This window comes from Grammomys surdaster, unplaced genomic scaffold, assembly GCF_004785775.1.
Source record: "Grammomys surdaster isolate TR1022 unplaced genomic scaffold, NIH_TR_1.0 199, whole genome shotgun sequence".
NCBI lineage: Eukaryota > Metazoa > Chordata > Mammalia > Rodentia > Muridae > Grammomys > Grammomys surdaster.
In genome coordinates, this window is record NW_021604644.1 from 4,794,790 (window position 1) to 4,813,965 (window position 19,176).

Consider the following 19,176-nt stretch of genomic DNA (forward strand, 5'->3'; position numbering starts at 1 on the left):
GTCTTCCATACAGGTGCATGTGTAAGACGGAGGTTTATTGGAATGTCTGTCCTTCATGGCGTCTCTACCTTATTTTTTGAAGTCTCTTACTGAAGCTCATTGTTTCGGGTCCTGACTCTTCATCCCCCAAAGCTGGAGCTAAAGGGATATGCCCACATGCCTGACTTTTTAAGGGTTCTGGGGATCAAACCCATGTTCTCCTACTTAAACGGAATGCACTTAACCAACTAAGTCATAAACTCAGCTTGCTCTCTCTTTGTCTCTCCCTCCCTCTCTTCTTCCCTCCCTCTCCCTCTCCCCCTCTTTTCCTCTCTTCCTCTCTCCATCCCTCCCTCTCTTTGTCTCTCTCTCTCTCTCTCTCTCTCTCTCCCTCTCTCCCTCCCTTTCCCTCTCCCCATCTCCCTTTCTCCCTCTCTCCCTCTCCTTCTCTCTCTCTCTCCCTTTCTCCCTCCTCCCTTTCCTCCCTCCTGTCTTCCCTCCCTTCCTCCCTCCCTCTGTCCCTCACTCTCCCTCTCTCCCTTCATCCCTCCCTCCCTCTCTCTCTCTCATGCTCTGTAGCCCTAGCTGCCCTCTGTCTCCAAGATTCTGGAATTACAGGGGTGCACCATCATGCCCTTTAATACTTTCAGAAAGAAAGTAACCCGATAGAAATAATTTTAAGCTCAACTGTGGTGGCTCATACTTTTAATCCCAGAATTCAGGAGGCAGAGGCAGAGGAGGCAGATAGATCTCTGTGAGTCTGAGGCCAGCCTGGTCTACAGAGTGAGTTCCAGGACAGCCAAAACTACACAGAGGAAAAACTGTCTTGGAAAAAAAAAACTAATAATAATGAAACAAACAGTATATTATACCCCGACCTCACTTTTGCTATGTGATTAGGGGAGAAGAGGAGATGTTTGGGGGATCATGGGATTGTGGATTTTCATTGTATTTTGTTCTTCATTTTTCCTTTGTGTTTTTCTAGATTTTTGTTAAATGAAAAATAAAAATAACTATTTCTAACAAAAAATTAAGTTAACGGATCAGAGCTCAATTAAATTAACAAAAGGAATTTTTCTTCAAGAACTGACGCTGCTTCAGTGAGTCCTGTGTAAGACTCCCGTGTCCGATATTCTGTGTGATTAATCTGTACAATGATTTCTGCCCTTCAAAAAATTCATTGAAACTTAAAAATATTTTAAACCATTTCTTCTTACTCTATCTTTCTGGTGACTAAACATGAAAGCTGAGTAATGAGAGATGAAGGTCAGAGATGAGCTTACTGGGGGAAATTCACGAATTATGTGCTTTCCTTTAGTTCACTGTTCCTAAAAGATCAAGTACATAGTGGAGATCACAAGAAAAGGAAGGAAGGAGCGAGAAGAAGGTAGGAATTCACCAATGATGTTTTGGTGATGGTGGTGGGTTTGTTTTTGCTTTTGTTTTTGTTTTTTTGAGACAGGGTTTCTCTGTGTACCCTTGGCTGTCCTGGAACTCGCTCTGTAGACCAGGCTGGCCTCAAACTCACAGAGATCCGCCTGCCTCTGCCTCCTGAGTGCTGGGATTAAAGGCGTGGCCCCAACATAATGTATCTTTTTTAACAATAATGTCAGCTCTCCAGCCTACTCTATAGCAACTAGAAGAGACTTTCTGCCTTTCTCTAAGGGATGGGTTTCTAATTCTGTCCCCAGTCCTCATAAGCACTCAGACTTCCAGCAGGAGAGACCCTGGGCTGTAGCCCACACTGCACTGAACTGCCTGCTTAGCTGGTATCCCTGGGCTTACAGTGAGTGAATGACTCAGCAAGTTGACCCTGAGTGCCCTGGTGTCTAGTCTCCTAATGGACAGTGCTTTCAGCCTTGCAGTGCTCCCTGGGTACTTAGCCTCATGCTGCTTCAGCACCCTGTGTACTTAGCTCCATGTCGCTTTAGCACCCTGAATAGAAACGACCACTGTCCCTGGAACTGACCTCAGTCATGCCCACACAAGGGGAGGCTGCCCACAGCCTCACGTTCTAGGGTCTTCTCTGGAGCATGATCAAACCCAATGACTGTCCTGGAGATGCCCTTAAGGTTCACTGAAGCTGGAGTGATTCATCTCATGCTGGTGACCCAAGCACTTGGAAGGCTGGGGCAGGAGAATTGTGAGTTCTAGGCTAGCCTGGGCTACATAGGGGGAAAAAAACTTAAAAACGAAACAAAGTTCTTAGAAGAAATGCACTTGGAGCCTAGCAAATATACTTTTCCCACAAGGGACCACAATGAAGGGAAAGCCTACACTCCTGGGAGAAAATCAAAGTGGGCACAGGTGGGCCAGGAAGGGTGTTCTCACTGCAACCCACTGAGTCTCAGGGGTCTCTCTCTCAGGGACTGTGTCACCAGGTTCCTGGTGTTTCAGGGACTGTGCCAATGGGTCCACTGTTGCCAGGTAGTTTCCTCCTGCTGAGGAAACTCTAACCAGCTTCCCACCCTTCCTGTCTGAAAGTGAAAAGAGGCAGTCTCTCCTTGTCAGATGTGTGTGTGTCTGTCTGTCTGTCTGTCTGTCTGAGTGTGTGTCTGTGTCTGTGCAAGAGAAAGAGAGAGAGACAGAGAAACAGACAGAGAGAGAGAGAGAGAGAGAGGGAGAGGGAGGGAGGGAGGAAGGGAAGTAAGGAGAGAGAGAAAGAGAAAGAGGGAGAGAAAGAGAAAGAGGGAGAGGGAGAGGGAGAGGGAGAGGGAGAGGGAGAGGGAGAGGGAGAGGGAGAGGGAGAGGGAGAGGGAGAGAGAGAGAGAGAGAGAGAGAGAGAGAGAATGCGTGCACAGTTGTGTGCCTGGTGCCTTCACAGACCAGATGTAGTATTGGCTCCCCTGGAATTAGAGTTAGAGGCAATCGTGAGTTTCCAGATTTGGGTGCTTGGGTTAAAAACAGCACCTTGAAAGAGTGACAAGTGCTCTCTTGCCACTTAACAGCTGAGCCATCTCTCCAGTCCCTAGTATGAACCCTTCTATTTCCACGGATGACTGAGAAAGTGCCCTTAAGGACTGGCTTGGAGTCACATAGCACTCATGAAGCAAACTTCCTTCCCAGGACCATGTTCGCTCACACTGTGGCATTTAAAACTGAACACACTCCCCATGCCAGGGGACAAAGGGACAGACATCTTGTTGGTGTTGGTGTTTTTATATAAGTCAAGGACAGAAAAGATGGCAGTCCTTTGTTCATTTTAGCTTAATGCTTGCCTAGGACTCATAAAAAGTCAAATCAAATCACACCCAGGCAGATAGCACAGGAGGAGGAGACAGATGGAGACCTGTGGACCACCATGCTATCTACAGACCTGTTCTCTAGCGCACAGCACAGAAGGGCCATAGAGACCCACTGGTTGCCACACCACGAAGCTCGGATGGAAGATGTTTCCCAGAGGCCTGCCAACCACTGTGCACTGTGTGTGTGTGTGTGTGTGTGTGTGTGTGTGGTGTGACAGATGGCTCAGTGGTTAAGAGCACTGACTGTTCTTCCAGAGTCTTGAGTTCAATTCCCAGCAGTAACATAGTGGCTCAAAACCATCTGTAATGGGAACTGATGCCCTCTTCCGGTGTGTCTGAGGAAAGTCACAGTGTACTTAATAGATAAATAAACAACCACATAAAATAAATTAAAAAGGAGAAAGAAAACACACAAAAGAATATAACCAAGGAGATAATAGGAAGGTTTTGACAAGATATATCTGCCTCTTGTCTACCTTTTGTCTACTATATTTGTGAAAGCTCAAAATATGTAGTTTGTTTAGCCTAGCACAGTAGTGCTGGCCCTGGTTGAGGGGGAGTGGGTGACCCAGCCCTGAGAACAGAGTACCTAAGGGAGATTTGGCACTCCTCTGCTGTGAGGTGGCACGGGTGTGGAGGTAAAGCCCCTCCCCCCTCACCACTTGCAGCAGTTGGAAGAACTGGCCCTGGGGTCATGATAGTGAGCTAGCCATGCTCCTGGCTGCAATACTCAGGAGAGCAGCCCTTCACCTTGTCTGGGCAGCACAGCAGAGCTGGCCCTGATGGTAAAGGCACAGGAGAGCCAGCCCTGAGGGTGTGAGAGAAGAAGAGCTGGCCCAGCCCCTTGCAGGCTACAGCACTCGGGAGAGTGGCCCCAAACCTTGACTGAGCAGCACAGTGAAGCTCCCTCCGGAAGTTTGGGTTGGGGTGAACCAGGCCAGAGGGCATGAGAGCAGGAGAGCGGACCCTGATGGCAGAATTGGGTGGCCTCACTGGAGCGGTGCTGGAGAGCTTGCCCTGGTGCTGTGGATCAAGGAGAGCCAATGGGCTGAGCAGCTCAGCTGCCACCCAGAGTCAGAGCCAGAGCCAGAGCCAGAGCTCTGAATTGGCCTACCTCAAAACGTATGCCATCTGCAAATGGTTGGGACATGTGAACAGACCAGTCCTGCTGTTTCCAAAGCTCCAGAATCTGCATAACAGGGAACTACTTTGTGGTCCCCAGACACCTGCCTCACTTCCCGCTTCATTCTTGTGACTCCTCAACTGAGACCCACCCGGATCCCAGAGTTCAGGGTGCAGCTGCCCCCCTTACAGCCCTTGTCCATTTTACATGACTATGTGGACATACGTCACCCTAACCTGACAGAAGCGCATGGGCTGTGTTCTGCTCCGTCTCTAGCACAGGGCTCGGGGCTGCAAACCTTAGAAACAATGGACTAGAACAAGGAAGGTGTTGCCTCATGATCCTGGGCCACAGAATCTATAATTACTCCCATTTCCCAGTCAAGAAACTGAGGCCCAAAAGACTGAGGAATATGCTCATAGTTCAGCTACTAACTAGTGGGACAGACAAGAATCCACTCAGAGCTGCAGTCCCTGAAGACCAAGGTCTCGCCCCCCAGGGCTCAGGACGCTTCCAGGATCCTCAGACTCAGCTGCTTCTCGTTACATCCTCAAACTGCACACCCTGGATGCTCTTTCTGCGCGTGTCACTAGAGTTGCTTCTACCTTCCATTTGTTTTCTCTCCCATCTCTGCCTTCCCACACCCCCCACCCACCTCACCTCCACTCTCCACGACCTGGGAGACACCCAAAGGCCTGGCAAGACTAACAGAGGAAGTCTTAAAATAAAGGAAAAGGAAGCACCACCGTCATACCCAGGGTAACCAGAGAAAAAGAAGGGTCCAGCATCATATCCAGGGGACCCAGAGGCAAAGAAGAAATAAGAAATGTGCTTTCTCTTTTTACTTCTGCCTCTAATAGAGAAGACAACAAAATCCGATGAAAAATAAAATCAGTTACTGAGGAGGAAGAAAGCAAGGACCTGGAAAAGCTGGGAAAACAGACATAATAAGCGGCATTTGCAGCTGACCCCGCCCCCCTTCACAGCAAAGCCAGGAAAGCAGCCCCAAGTGTAAACAGATTTGAACACTAAACTTAGCGGACCATATACAATTATTTCTGGGGAGAAATGGATGAGCGCTTGGTTAGACAAATGGAAGAGGTGTGAATGAGTCTTAACACTCTGATCTAGCAAAATGGTCCTTTGAAATTAATGGAACAAAAAATTATACTGGGGAAAAGCAGCAGCCTGAAGAGCGAACACTAAAATAGGAACCATGAAATGAGAACGCATTCTTATGAGTATGAGCGTAATGAAACGAATTTAAGAAAAGGTCACGTTCGGAAGACGATCGGATGGGCCACGGCGCCACAAAACCCCTAATTTGCTGCGGCATTTGAAGTTCCCAGCTTTAGCAGGTACAGAATCCATAAGAAACCATCCATTCCATGAGCTCTTCCTGAGGCTAAAGGATATCAGGCCCAGAGAGGCTGAATGACTGCCCAAGAACACACAGCTTGGTAAACACCCTACCTCACTTTAAATGTGTGCATTTAACGCACATGTGTATTAAAGAAGTGGCCCGCTTCCATCTGCTCTGGTCTGTTTGAGTGACAGACATTATGTTTCATGGTACAGAGAGGCAGGAAACTTGAAGCTTGTTCTCATCATGTAGAGAACATACTTTCTGGAATCATTCCTGGGCCGAATGTGATTCTCAGGAGATTCCCAGGAGACGCTTTAAAAAAACAAACAAACAAACAAACAAACAAACAAACAAAAAAAAAAACAAAAAAAACTTCTTGTATTTAATTAATTTCTCAAAATTCTGATTTTGCTTCAGAATGAAGAAAAACAAAGACAACAAAAGCAAATGAACTCTAGAGGCTGACGGCAGCAGTTCAAGGCCACCCTGGGCTGCAAAGCAGTTTCCAGGAGAGGCCGGATAGAAAGCCGTCAGGAACAAGGCTGGCCTCTGAGCTCCTTATCTCCCCTTTAAGAAGTAGAACATCCCAAGAGGATGAGGAAGGCAGACTTAACTGCTGCCTCCAGACTGGGACATGCTAGGAGGAGCTTCCCAGTGTGTTCCCCAGCCTCCTCATGAGGGTGAAAGCTGTCCTCTAGTCATGCCCTTCCAGGGTTTGAGCTAAAACCCTCTCCACAGAATAGTCCCCTCTTAGCAGCTGGTGGGATTCTGGGGCCTTGCCCGCGCTTCAGCGAAGGGGCAGAAGGGTCCCCGAGGCGTGGCTCCGTTTCCCACCACAGGGGGCACCAGAGAGCCTCCACGCTCCCAGCTGTGGCCTGAGCTACCCGAGGGAGCAGAGTTCTTTTTTACATTTTTTTTTATTTCAGTGTGTTTGGTAATATTCATAACTGTTCCCATCTGAAAGGTCGGGAGGGGACCACAGGCATCAGCCCCGCCCTCCTCACAGAACTTCTAGATGCAAGGGAATTAAGGAGAGTGATCTGGAGAAATATCCACAGATACTAACTTTTGCTCTGATCCCCTGAGAAGCCCAAGCATATTTGGATGGAATTGTTTTCACAAGATAAGCTAATACCATGAACAGCATGCTAGTTTATGGCTGGGTAGGTTATTAAGCTCAGAGATCTGCACAGACAGACAGAACCTGGGAGTCCCCCAGCCCACAGCTGACTGTGCCCTAGCGGATCCTCTACTGGACATTTTCTAGCCCCTTTCACTTTAATCTGCACATTTTGGCAGAGTTAACTAGCCAGCAATAGCACGCCGGCTCAGGTCGGCCGTCTTCCTAATGTTTTCTGGATTGTCCTATCACAATCACCTCAAACTTCCACAGCTCCAAACTGACCGTAGTCTTTGGGGGATGTAAGACGTGGCTGCATGTGAAATGGCACCCGCTGAGGGTCAGGGGTCATCGCTGCTCCATCGCCTGCCTTAAGCTGCGGGACCTGGCACATGGTCAGGGATCAGAAGTGTTTGGGGATTAAGTTAAAATTATAGGAAATATGGGCATTCCAAATGGACTCAAAAACCAAATTATCCCTTTATTCTTCCTAGGAAAACCCCAGGTGGCTTATGTTAAGAGACTCAAAGAACCCTGGGCTCTGTGTTCAGACGGGCTTGGTTGTGGGCACAGGAACGGCAAAGGAAGAGAAAGAAGCTTCTTTAGCAATGGGTGGACCCAGGCCAAACTCTGCCTTACTGCTAACTCCCTAAGGATTCGTTTAACTTGTCTATAACAATTCCATTCAGTTTGGAGGCTATCATTGGGTTTTAAATGGACAATGAGCAAAGAGCCTGCATCAGAGTAGGCTCTAAACACAATCCTTCCATTCTCCCTTTGTATAAAAAGACATGGGGGTTAGAAAGGGGGCTCAGGCTCCCATGCTAGGCTGAGCCAGACTACTTTTGAAGGCTCCTTCTTCACATACCTGTGTGTGGCTTTGAGAACATCATTTACCTTCTGCTTCTTGAGTCTTCATCTGTGGAATGGGAGAACTAGACCCTACTTTAATTGTTTAGGGGCAGGTTGATTGTGGTTAGCCAAATACTGAGATACTGCTCAGCTTGTTGAGTGCTGGACACACCATGTGCTATGTGCTTCCTTAATCTGGGATGACACACCAATCAGGCTCACAGTCGAGGTCTCGGCTTATTGTGGGCTCTGTGGGCTTGGGGTCCTGGCTGAGAGGGTGCAGACCAAGGAACAGCAGACCTGTCCAATGCTAGGAAGACCCCACTACATTGAGGCCAGCCAGCACCAGCACTCAGGTGTGCCGCTGACCTCGGCTCACAGCCAATGAGGAACGCTTCTTAGGAATAGTCCGCACAGGGTAGCGTTAAAGGTGCCAGCTTCCTGGTTCTTGGTGTCCACAAATCTGTTCTGGAGAAGCGCCCTGCCAGCTTTCATTCCCACCTTTCCTAGTGTAACCCTCTCCTGTGCAGCAAGACTCACATCTTTGTCACCTGGATCTTATCATTATGTCACTGAGTCAGAACTCTGTGTCATATAAATGGAGTTTTTAATGCCATCTTCAGTCAAGGATCTATAACTATTGCCCCACCCACTCCCATCAAAGATAACCACATAGCTATGTAGAGTGTCCACGCTAGAGCTCCAGAGGCTGCCATGTGCACAACTGTCTTTACAGACAGCTCTCCCAGAGTTTTGTGACCACAGCCTGTGTGGCTGCATGAGACAGTTCTGCCTCCATCTATCCTGCCAGGAGAAACGTTTCTGATAAGAACTAGCTGATTAACCCAAGGGCAGTGGTGCATACCTGTCATCTCAGTGTTTGGAAGGGAAAGAGGCAGGAGGATCACCACAAGCTCCAGGCCAGCCAAGGCCAGATGGTGAGATCATGTCTCCCAGGAAAAAAGAGGGGCACTCAGAGGATGTCCTACCGGGTAAAAATGCTTTATGGTCAATCTTCAGCACCCCAACTTCAGACCCCAGCACCTACAGTCAAACAGAGTCGCTATGGCTACATATGTCATGACGGGGAAGAGGGTTTGGGGGTGGAGACAGGAGGATTGCTGGTGCTTGCCAGGTTTCAGCCTACCCAAATAACCCACACGTTCCAGATTCAGTGAGGTACCCCATTTCAAGGGAGTAAGGCAGACAGGGGACACCCTCTTGATTGGGGTAATTTTTTTAATTCAATTTATATACATCTCTTTGTTGTAGAGAAGTATGATGGGGAAATCAATAAAATTTCAAGCATAAAAGTACATTACATTGGGATAAAAATCTGTGGGGGAAGTGGATCGGAAATGTAATTTCCCACTGTTAAATAAAAGCTCATTTGTGTGTTTTTTAAAAGGATAGTGGTATCCAATATCTCTGATGTTTACATTTTATTGGGTTCATTTAAAACAGCAATGACAGTTTTCTAAAGACTATTTTCATAACGCACTAGACATTGAGCCTTTGTGATTATTTTAATTGTTGTAAAACATCCTAAATACTAGTGCTAAGATGTTTGAGAAGGGGCAGAGATTCTTTTACATTTTTTTTTTCAGCACTACTGAGAAAAACTGGTTCACCTCGCTAATGCAGCTCGCTCCACCGGACACACCAGCCCGCCTCAACAAGCAGATGCTGGATCTTCAGGGGAGACTTGTCCCTGTGGGGAGCGATGCTTTTTGCATCTCTTTGCACCAAGTTCAGGCACAGGGTGGGGACTTCAGTGCACAGGAAGGGCGTCTTTAGCTACCAGATCAGACTGGCCTGGGTATATGCTGTCCTCCCTTGCCCTGCTAAAGGTTTCCTTCTGTGTGTCCCTGGGTGGACACGCACCTCCTCTGTCAGGCAAATTAAGACATTTCGGCAGGCTCTCTCCCCACCTACCCAGGGGGAAGTCCCTTGTAGTGTGGGACCATTCATTTTCCTCTACCCAGGACCCTTCGTTGTCCATTTGATAGCATACCTGACACATAGTAGGTTCACAGCAAATAGACCTAACCGTTTGACAACCCCAAATGTAGACAGCCCTGCTTTTTCCCACAAAGAGTTTCCCACAGCCAAAAAAAGCTTTAAAAAAACTTCTGCATTACAATTATTTATATATGTAAATGTATGTGTATGACTTATATTATGTATATATGTACATACAACTATGTGCACATGTGTGTGTGTGTGTGTGTGTGTGTGTGTGTATGATGAAGGGATACACGTATAGAGGTTGGAGGATAAATTTCAGGAGTGTATTCTCTCTTTATACCATATAGATCCTAGAGCTCTAACCCAGCTAGCTCATCATGATTGGCAGCAAGTACCTTTACTGACAAGCCATCTTGCCAGTACCCCAAAAAAGATTTTGCTTTGTAAATGACAGTGTTTTTCCAGATTACCAATGAACACATCAAAAGTCTATTCATAATATTTAATTAATTTAACAGTTTTTTAATCTCACCCATATTTAAAATCCTTTACAGAAAATATATTAATCTACCTGCATGGTGGCTATAAATTAATATACTTGAATTACAAAATCTTATTTGTATTAACGCAAAGTCTTATACAGATGACAAGTACATTTTGAAGAATTCCCTCTTTTTTTCTATATTCGCATTAATTTCTGCAGCAACTGTATTCGCTCTTCACGGGCATCTTTGTCACCAGCAAAGCTACTTCGATATCATCTAACAGAGCTTTCCAGAACCATCCTCTTAGCTTCCGTCTAAGTCATCTATGATACAGGGCACTTTGTATCCACGGATGAGGCTGTCACAGGAAATTATACTCCCAGCCGCAAGTACCCATTCTCTATTCATGAGCTCTGCAAAGCAACCATTTAGCGTATTGTTTTTTAAGGGATCTTTAAAAGGCTTGTTTACAGCATCCAATGGTGCAATTATAAGGAAAAATCACTAAATCTGAGCTTAGTGATTTTTTTTCTCTCTCTGTTTGTTCCAGCGAATGACCTTTATAAGCGTTTGAAACGTATCACTGACAGAGATTATTTCGGACGAAGATGTTTTTCCCAAATGGTACTTTGTGGGTCAAAACTACTAAGTGATTTCAGGAAAGTCCTGAAACACAGGGCCCTTAGCAAAGGCTTGAGCAGAAGAAACATACCTCTTTTTTGAAAGATACTAGGTGAGACCTTGCCCCCGCCCCCAAGATTGGGCTGTCCTTCTGGGGCTTGTTCCTCTTTACCGCTCTAACTTCTACCTAGGCCCAAGCAGGGAGCTTCCCGGGTGTGAGCACAACAGGAGCTTGGGGCCTGCCACCTGCTGAGCCCTCCCACCAGCAGAGGGCATTCATCTGAATCCCACCACAGTAAAACTCCAGGCAACTGAGTTTCAACTACTTTTTCCCCCCTTTGGTTTTTGGAGACAGAGTTTCTAAGTGTAGCCAGCCCTGGCTGTCCTGAACTCCCTTTGTAGACCAGGCTGGCCTTGAAGTCACAGAGATCTGCCTGCCTCTGCCTCCCAAGTGCTGGGATTAAAGATGTGCACCACCATGCCTGGCTTTCAGCTACAGTTTTAAGGATATGAGGGCAGGAGAGATGGTTCAGCAGGTAAAGTCATTTGACACCAAGCCTGATGATCTGAAGTCAGTCCTTGGGACCCATGTGGCGAAGGGAGAGAACTGACTCCTGCTGTTGTCCTCAACTTCCACATGAATATTGTTGCACATATGTGACCACAGACAAACAAGCAAGCTTCTCTCTGTGTGTGTGTGTGTGTGCGCGCGCGCACGCGCGCTTGCGCACGTAAAAATTGTTTATCTTACAAAGATATGTAAACTGGCTGATAGAGCTGAGGACATACATGATGGCTCATGCCTGTAATTACAGCACTCAAGACAGGAACAAAAGAATCAAGACTTCAACTACACAACAATTTGAGACCCTGTTTCACACACACACACACACACACACACACACACAAAACAAGCAAACAAACAAACAAACAAAAACAAGCAAACAAAAAAAGACAAAGAAAAGATGATTTAAAAAATACAAACAAGCCGGGCAGTGGTGGCGCATGCCTTTTATCCCAGCACTTGGGAGGCAGAGATAGGCAGATTTCGAGTTTCGGAGTTCGAGGCCAGCCTGGTCTACAGAGTGAGTTCCAAGACAGCCAGGGCTATACAGAGAAACCCTGTCTTGAAAAAACAAAAATAAATAAATAAAAATAAATACAAACAAACCTGCCCAACAAATAACTAGCCATTGGTAACACACTTCTGTTTGGTGGCTCAGAGCTAGCTTCAGTGTGGCATTCCAGGTTTACAGCCATGCTCTTCTGATTAAAACATAGAAGTATGGCTGTGCATAGCCGTGTAGAACTGTTATCCCAGCACTGGGTAGCCTGAAGCTGGAGAACTGAGCTCTAGTCTGCCTCGGCAATGTAGCAGGATCTGCCTCAGACAGGGGTGGGCAGTGTGCAGAGACAGAGAGAAGACTTGATGTAACGATGCCTACCCATAGGGTCGTTATGAGAATTCATGGAAGCTGGACTGGGGATGTGAGTCAGTGCAAGAGCAAATGCATGAGGCCCTGGACTTGATCCCCAGTACCACACACAATTATGGAAATAACTGTCCCTGACCTAGAACTCACATCATCAGCACTGCCTGTAAGAACCTGGGCTCCTCGGGGGATGGAGAACATAACACAAGAATATAACCAGGTGTTCCCTGGAAGGACACAGCTTTCCTGGATGGAGAACGACCACAAAGTTTAAGAATTGGGCCACCCACTCAGATACAGAGCATTTAGCATGATGTCTTGAAAATTGTGTCTGGGATGCATCTCTCTATGTCTTTGGTTGGTATGCTGATATTTCTCTTGCTTCCTCTCCTATTTCAGTAACAAACAGAAGGTCATCTTCCATACCTGTGCGAGTGTGTGTGTGTGTGCATGTGTGCGTGTGTGCATATGTGCATATGAAAGCTGGGGGATAACCTCCTCTCATTGTGTAGCCTTGGCTGACAACTAGTTCTGTAGACCAGGCTAGACTTGAACTCACATATATCTACTTGCCTGTGCTTCCTGAGTGCCAGGATTAAAGGCGTGCACCACTTTGTCCAGCCTCACCTTGATTTTTTGAAACCAGATCTCTCAGTGGCTTGGAGCTTACTGAGTGGGCTAGGCTAGCTGGCCAGTGAGTCCCAGGAGCCCTCTCCAGCTCTCCAACACTGCACTGCAGGGATGCTTTCTTCTTTCCTTGCCTCCCCCCTCCTTCTTTCTCCTTTGTCTTTGAAGTACAGGATCAAACCCAGGACCCCATTGTTAAGCAAGTGTGCTGCCAATGAGCTAGTATTCCTCCTGCCTCTAGTGCTGAAGTAACAGGTGTGTGCCACCATGCCCTCACTGACTTATCCCTTTATGTAGTTCAGTGACAGTCAGTGAGACAGATCTCCCAACAAGTACATTTTACTGTCGTTAATTCAGTATTAGTACATAAGGTGTGTGTGTGTGTGTGTGTGTGTGTGTGTGTGTGTGTGTGTGTGTGCAAGCACCTGCGTGCCACTGCACTAGTGTGGAAGTAAGAGAACAATATTCAGAAGCCAGCTTCCCCTTCTCCTGAGGGTTGTGGTGATCCTCCTGCCTCTAGCTCTTCAGTGTACTCTACCCATCTGAGCCACTACAACCAGCTCACTGTGAGTTCGGGGCTTTCACTTGGGTCACCAGACTTGGGCAGCAAGCACTTTTACCCACTGAGTCGTTTTGATGTCCTCCATCCAAGAAGATACTTTGATTGCCAGTGCTCGGGAGGAAGAGCAAGGTGGGATGGCAGACACTCCCCATCTCCCAACCACACTGCATTTGACCTTTGAGAATAGGGTCATCAAGGTCTTAAACCTTTTATAGTTCTGTAAACACAGACTCCACATAACTGTGAATTACAGAGTTATGTAAATCAGCTGCGGGGGGCCGAGGAGGGGTGGGGGTGGGGGAACTTAGGCGCGGTTGCTCTCTTTCATAGTGACTTTACCAGGAATGAAACCCACAGGAGGGGAAACTGGGGATGAGGGTGGGTGTTGGGCAGAGTTTCTTTTCAGATTATTGTGTTTATTATTTTATTTTTTCTCATGTCATTGCTGGGGACACAGTTCATGGCATCCAAGTCACCGATGCTACGGTTTGTGTTTTTGTGGCTGTCCTCCTCAAAGTGATTCTGTCTACACTATACCTTTTTTTAAAGTCCTCATTTCAAAATGCCAAAGATAAAGAGAAAATATCATCAACATTCAGACAGATACGATTTCTTTTTTCTTACATTCAAATACTCACTGTAAGGAAGGTTAAATTCCTTACTGCTTCACTGTGCTTTCTCATATAGCGATAATGAAACATTTAAATTTTGAAGTGCATATTATTTTATTAAAATTACTTTCTTTTACCTTTACATTGTATGGCAGATAAAATGCTGTATTGATTTTTAAATTATATAAATAAATGGAGTACTTATGAATTTAATTTCAAGATACTAAAGGGGAGGTTCTTTTTAAAATTACTTTATCAATGGTCAGACCACAGGCTTGATCTCTGTTTTGGTTTAAATCAAAATATCCTCAACAAGTCACCTGGTTTGAACACCTCTTCCCCAGATGGCATTTCCATATTGAGAGGCTTTAGTGGATGTGATTGGGTGGGAGAATTATAGATTAGTTATAGAAATATAGTTATTATAGATAACCTAGCTGCTGCTCCAGTGTGCTCTTGGCTCCTGGTCCGTCATGATGTAAAGAGTTTCTGCTTCCTGTGCACCCTACACAGAGGCAGCCGCTGTGCCGAGCCGTCCCAGACTGTGAGCCCAAATAAGCCTTGCTCCTTTGAAGTTGTCTCTGCCAGATAACAACTACACAGAAGAATAACCTCCCTCTCTGCTAAAGGGGCCTTCATGAAGGGAGATCTTGGTCCATCCTATGTTTGGAATTCTGCTTTAATCAAAGTTGACTACCAATGGGGGCTCATCCCAGACACTGCAGACTCCAAGCTTTTATAGGTGGAGAGACACCTTTTCTTTTCTTCTTTTTCTCTTCTTCTCTTTTTTTTCTTTTTTTTTTTCTAGAGTGTCTCTTTATGTAGTCCTAGCTGTACTGGGGTTTGCTATGTAGGCCAGGCTGGCTGTGAATTCATAGAGATCCTCCTGCCTCTGCAGAAGGCCTCCAACACTATACCGAGCAAGAGATGCCATTTCTAAAATTTCTTTTCTCAAAGGACAAATCAAGGTAGAACTTGCTGGGCCTGGAGACTGAGAGGATGCACGATCTCAGATCTGAAGGCTGCTGGCAGAGCGCCTGGCAGAGGAGAGGGCCGAGGAAACAAACCTGGGGTCATCATGAGCTTCCTCAGACTAAAACCCCAAGTCTGCATCACCACCCCTCTCTGTCCAAAACTGAGGAGTTGATGTTACTCAGACATCTTCCCAAGCCCACCCTGTCCAATTTATTTCCTCTCCTCCTCCTTCCCACGTCCCTGGCCCGGCCCACCTTAAATAATCTCACTCTAATTGGAAATTGGAGCTGTCAGCACGACCTTCCTTTTGTCTCCCTGAAACTCACCTTGGTCCCCAGCTCTGACAGATGTCAACGTCCCCACAGCTCCAAGAAGTGGTAGCATCCCGGGAGGGGACTGTGAGGGGCAGACTCCCATGGTCGTCATGGATAGGACTGTGCCCCAGACTTCAGCTGCCATGCGGGGGAGTGGACCTGGCATGGCTAGTGACGAGCCCCGCAGCACAGCCCCGCGGGAGCTATCTGCAGCTCTCCACTGTGGCGCCGCTGCAGGTTTATCTCGCTCGCTGAGAAAAGACATAATCAATTCCCCAGCTGGCACTTTGCACTGAATACCCACTTTTTCAGCTTGATAGCAAGACTAAATTAGTTATTTAGCAACTAGGCCCTAATTTAGAGCGAGCAAGGGCCTTGACAAGGATCATTGTTCAAGGCTGTCCCCCCTTTGCCTTCAGATAGGAAGCCTGCAAATCCCCAGAAGGTGATAAATAGACAATTAGAAAATAGATATATTTGGTTAGATCTACAAGGCTCCCCAGCGCTGTCAGGCTCACAATGAAGGGGGCCAGGGTAAATTGGTGGCCAATGAACACCAGCTGCACGGCCATCCGTCCTGCAGACACCCAGCCATATGTGGCCATTTGCAGACCATCCTGAAGAATAGATCGGACCAATAAGACCAGAGGGAACTAAAAATACTTGACAAAGTTGGCTGCTCTTCATTTAAGAAGAATAAAATATCTAATGGGGTGTAATGGAGGCCATCAATCACACACTGCCAGAGCCAAGCCCAACACCACGCTTAACTATTAATGCAACTTTGTTTCTCTAATAAGTAGGACAGGCTGGTGAGCTCCGTGCACAGGGTGGATGTCTGTGTGGGAGAATGAGAGGGGGATGCTGGAGAAGATGGATTCCAGCTTCAAAACAGAAGGGAGAGATAGGAAATGGTGAAACTACCATGGAGAACAGGTAAAGCTCCCCTTTAAAAAGTCACAGATACAACTGCCAGAGGATCCAGGGGGTCCACTCCCAAGTATAACCTCAAAAGACTTGAAGGCAAAGGCTCAAACAGACAGACATCGGACAGCCAAGCTCACAGCAGCAATACTCACGAAGTAGAAGCACCTCAAACACCCCTTGACACACGAGAGTATACAAAATGCACAAAATGCACATAACAGGTTAGTATGCAGCCTTTAAGAAGGACACACTGATGACACATGCTACATGGATGAACATGGTGGGCATCATGCCAACTGCAGTAAGCTAGCCAAAAAACATTAACAGGAATGGAGATGGTGGTGACATAGTGACACACTGTGTCATCTCAGCACATAGGCGGTCAAGACAAGAGAAGTGGCTACTTCCCACAAGCAGGTTTCCCAGGCCTGCTGCTGCTCTGGACTTCTGCCGCTCAGTTAGTGAGCTCTCCTCTGTGGAAAACAAGGTCCTAGGACAAGGGGTGAATGTGGGTCAGGTCACACCTGCGTTCAAAGGGCAGAGCTGTTATTCTACTGAAGGAAAAAAAACACGACACCCACACCACACACCCCATATATCCCCACACACCCCTCACACACACACATACCCCCATACACACAACACACACACGACATACACACACAATACACACCACACACACACCACCACCACCCTACACACAACGCACACACTACCCCACATATACCACACACACCACACACACAACACACCCTCACTCACACACACAACATACACACAACACACACAACACACACTCCCCCCACACACACTGAACACAACTGTGGAAGCCCATGGAACTCACATTGTGGGGAAAGGGCAAGATAGCCTCAGCATGCTCCTCCCAGTGGGCAGACCAGAGGTTAACTGGGAGGTGCTGGTCTTGAGCTGAGACACCTGGCCTGAGAGCAGAAGAAAGAATGCAGACAAGGGTGGAGCTGCTGGAGAGAAGGCCCTGTTCAGAGCACCTGTTGCTCTGTAACTACAGTCCCAGGGGATCTGCCCCCCTCCTCTGACCTCCACAGGCACCATATACTGTTCAGACAGACGTGCAGACAAAACACTCATACACATATAATAAATGAATCTAAATTTTCTAAAGATTTCAAGAAGATGGGAAGATATAAAGTTTTTATTGTTCTCTCTGGCTGCACATGATGATAATAAAGGCTTGGCTTTACTTCTGAGCCATGTCTCCGTGCTTTTGAAAGCAAGGGGGGGGGGGTGTTAATAACTTCCCCCTTCTTGGCTTTGTACTATCAGATTTAAGATCATCTTACAAGATGTCTCACTGACTGGAGAGAGGAAAGCCAGTAGTCATTCCACGTCAAGGGCTAACTCCTACTCTTGTGAAGAGTGACTGCTGTCCACTAGTCCTACAGTATGCTCACACACCCACATAAAATGTTCAGGGGTAAAGAGCAGGGTGCTGACTCCAACTGGTGACAACAGGGAATGACTGGAAGCCAGCTAGCATCAGACTGGTGGTGGATTCAACAGCACACATTCTAGAGCCTTCTCTTTCTGGTGGGGCCTAGGAAATCACTAATCAGTTCCTTTCCTGCCTTTTTCTTTTCTCTAATGGTGTCTCCTGAGTTTCAGACTGGCTTCACACTCACAATGTCATAGTGTTCAACTGCTGTGAAGAGGCACCATGACCACAGCAACTCTTATCAAGGAAAGCATTTAATTGGGACTGGCTTACAGTTTCATACGTTTAGTCTATTGTCATCATGGAAGGAAGCACGGAGGGACACAGGCAGAAGACATGGTGCTGGAGAGGTTCTACATCTACATCTCATCTGTAGCTGAGAGTTCTACATCTGGATTCACAGGCAGCAGGAAAAGTAAGCCACTTGGCCTGACTTGAGCATTCGGAAACTCAAATCCCACCCCCAGGGACACACTTCCTCCACAAGGCCACGCCTCCTACTAGCGTATCCTGGTGATCAAGCATTCAAATCTATGAGCCCATTGGGATCATTCCTATTCAAACCACCACAGTAACCAAGGATGAGTTTGAACATGTATGCCTCTGTGTGTGTGTGTATGTGTGTGTGTACATGTAGGTGCATGTGCACATGTATGTAGAAGCCAGAGATCAATGTCATCACATTCACTCTATCTTTTTGGAACCCTGTCTCTCACTTACCTTGGAATTCACTGATTGGCTAGACTAGACCGGCTGGCCATTGGGCTCCTGGGCTCTACTCCTCTCCCCTCAGTAGTGAAGTTACAGAAGCATGCTGCCACGCTCAGCTTTTTGATGGGCCCTGGAGAGCCAAACCTAGGGTCTCAGGCTTGCTCAGGAAACATTTTACAACTCTAGCCATCTCCACAGCTCTGACCTTGGACTTCTGATCCTCTTGCCTCCACATCCTAAGGGCTGGGATTACAGACATGTACCATGGTTCTGGGTATCGAACCCAGGATTTCATGCATGTTAGGCAAAAACTCTACCAACTACACTACCTCCCCAGCCTCCATTGCCTCTTCAGCCAGAGCAGGCAGCTCATTCCCCAGCCTCACTGAAAGTGGATAGCCAATGGAGTGGCCACGCCCAACCTTGCACACAGAAACTTCCCTATGTAGTCTATTCTCTCTTCTCTTGTCTGCAGGCAGATCAGAGGACCCCATCATCCAATGGGATGTCAGAAATGTCTGGGGGAGGGAGTTAGATGTCTCGTGTATTAGTTTTCAGGGGCCACAGAACAGGACTAGGTGGTTCAGATTAGATGAATGTATTTCCTCATGTTCTAGAGACCAAAAGTTCAAGATCAATGGGACAGTGGGACTTAGAGATGGCTGCCTGCCTAGTGTCTCCACTGGTCTTTCCCCAGGTGCATCTCTGCACGACCCAACTTCCTGCTCTCATAAGGACATCGGTCCTATTGGGTAGATCCCACCCTAACTGAATCACCTCTCACAT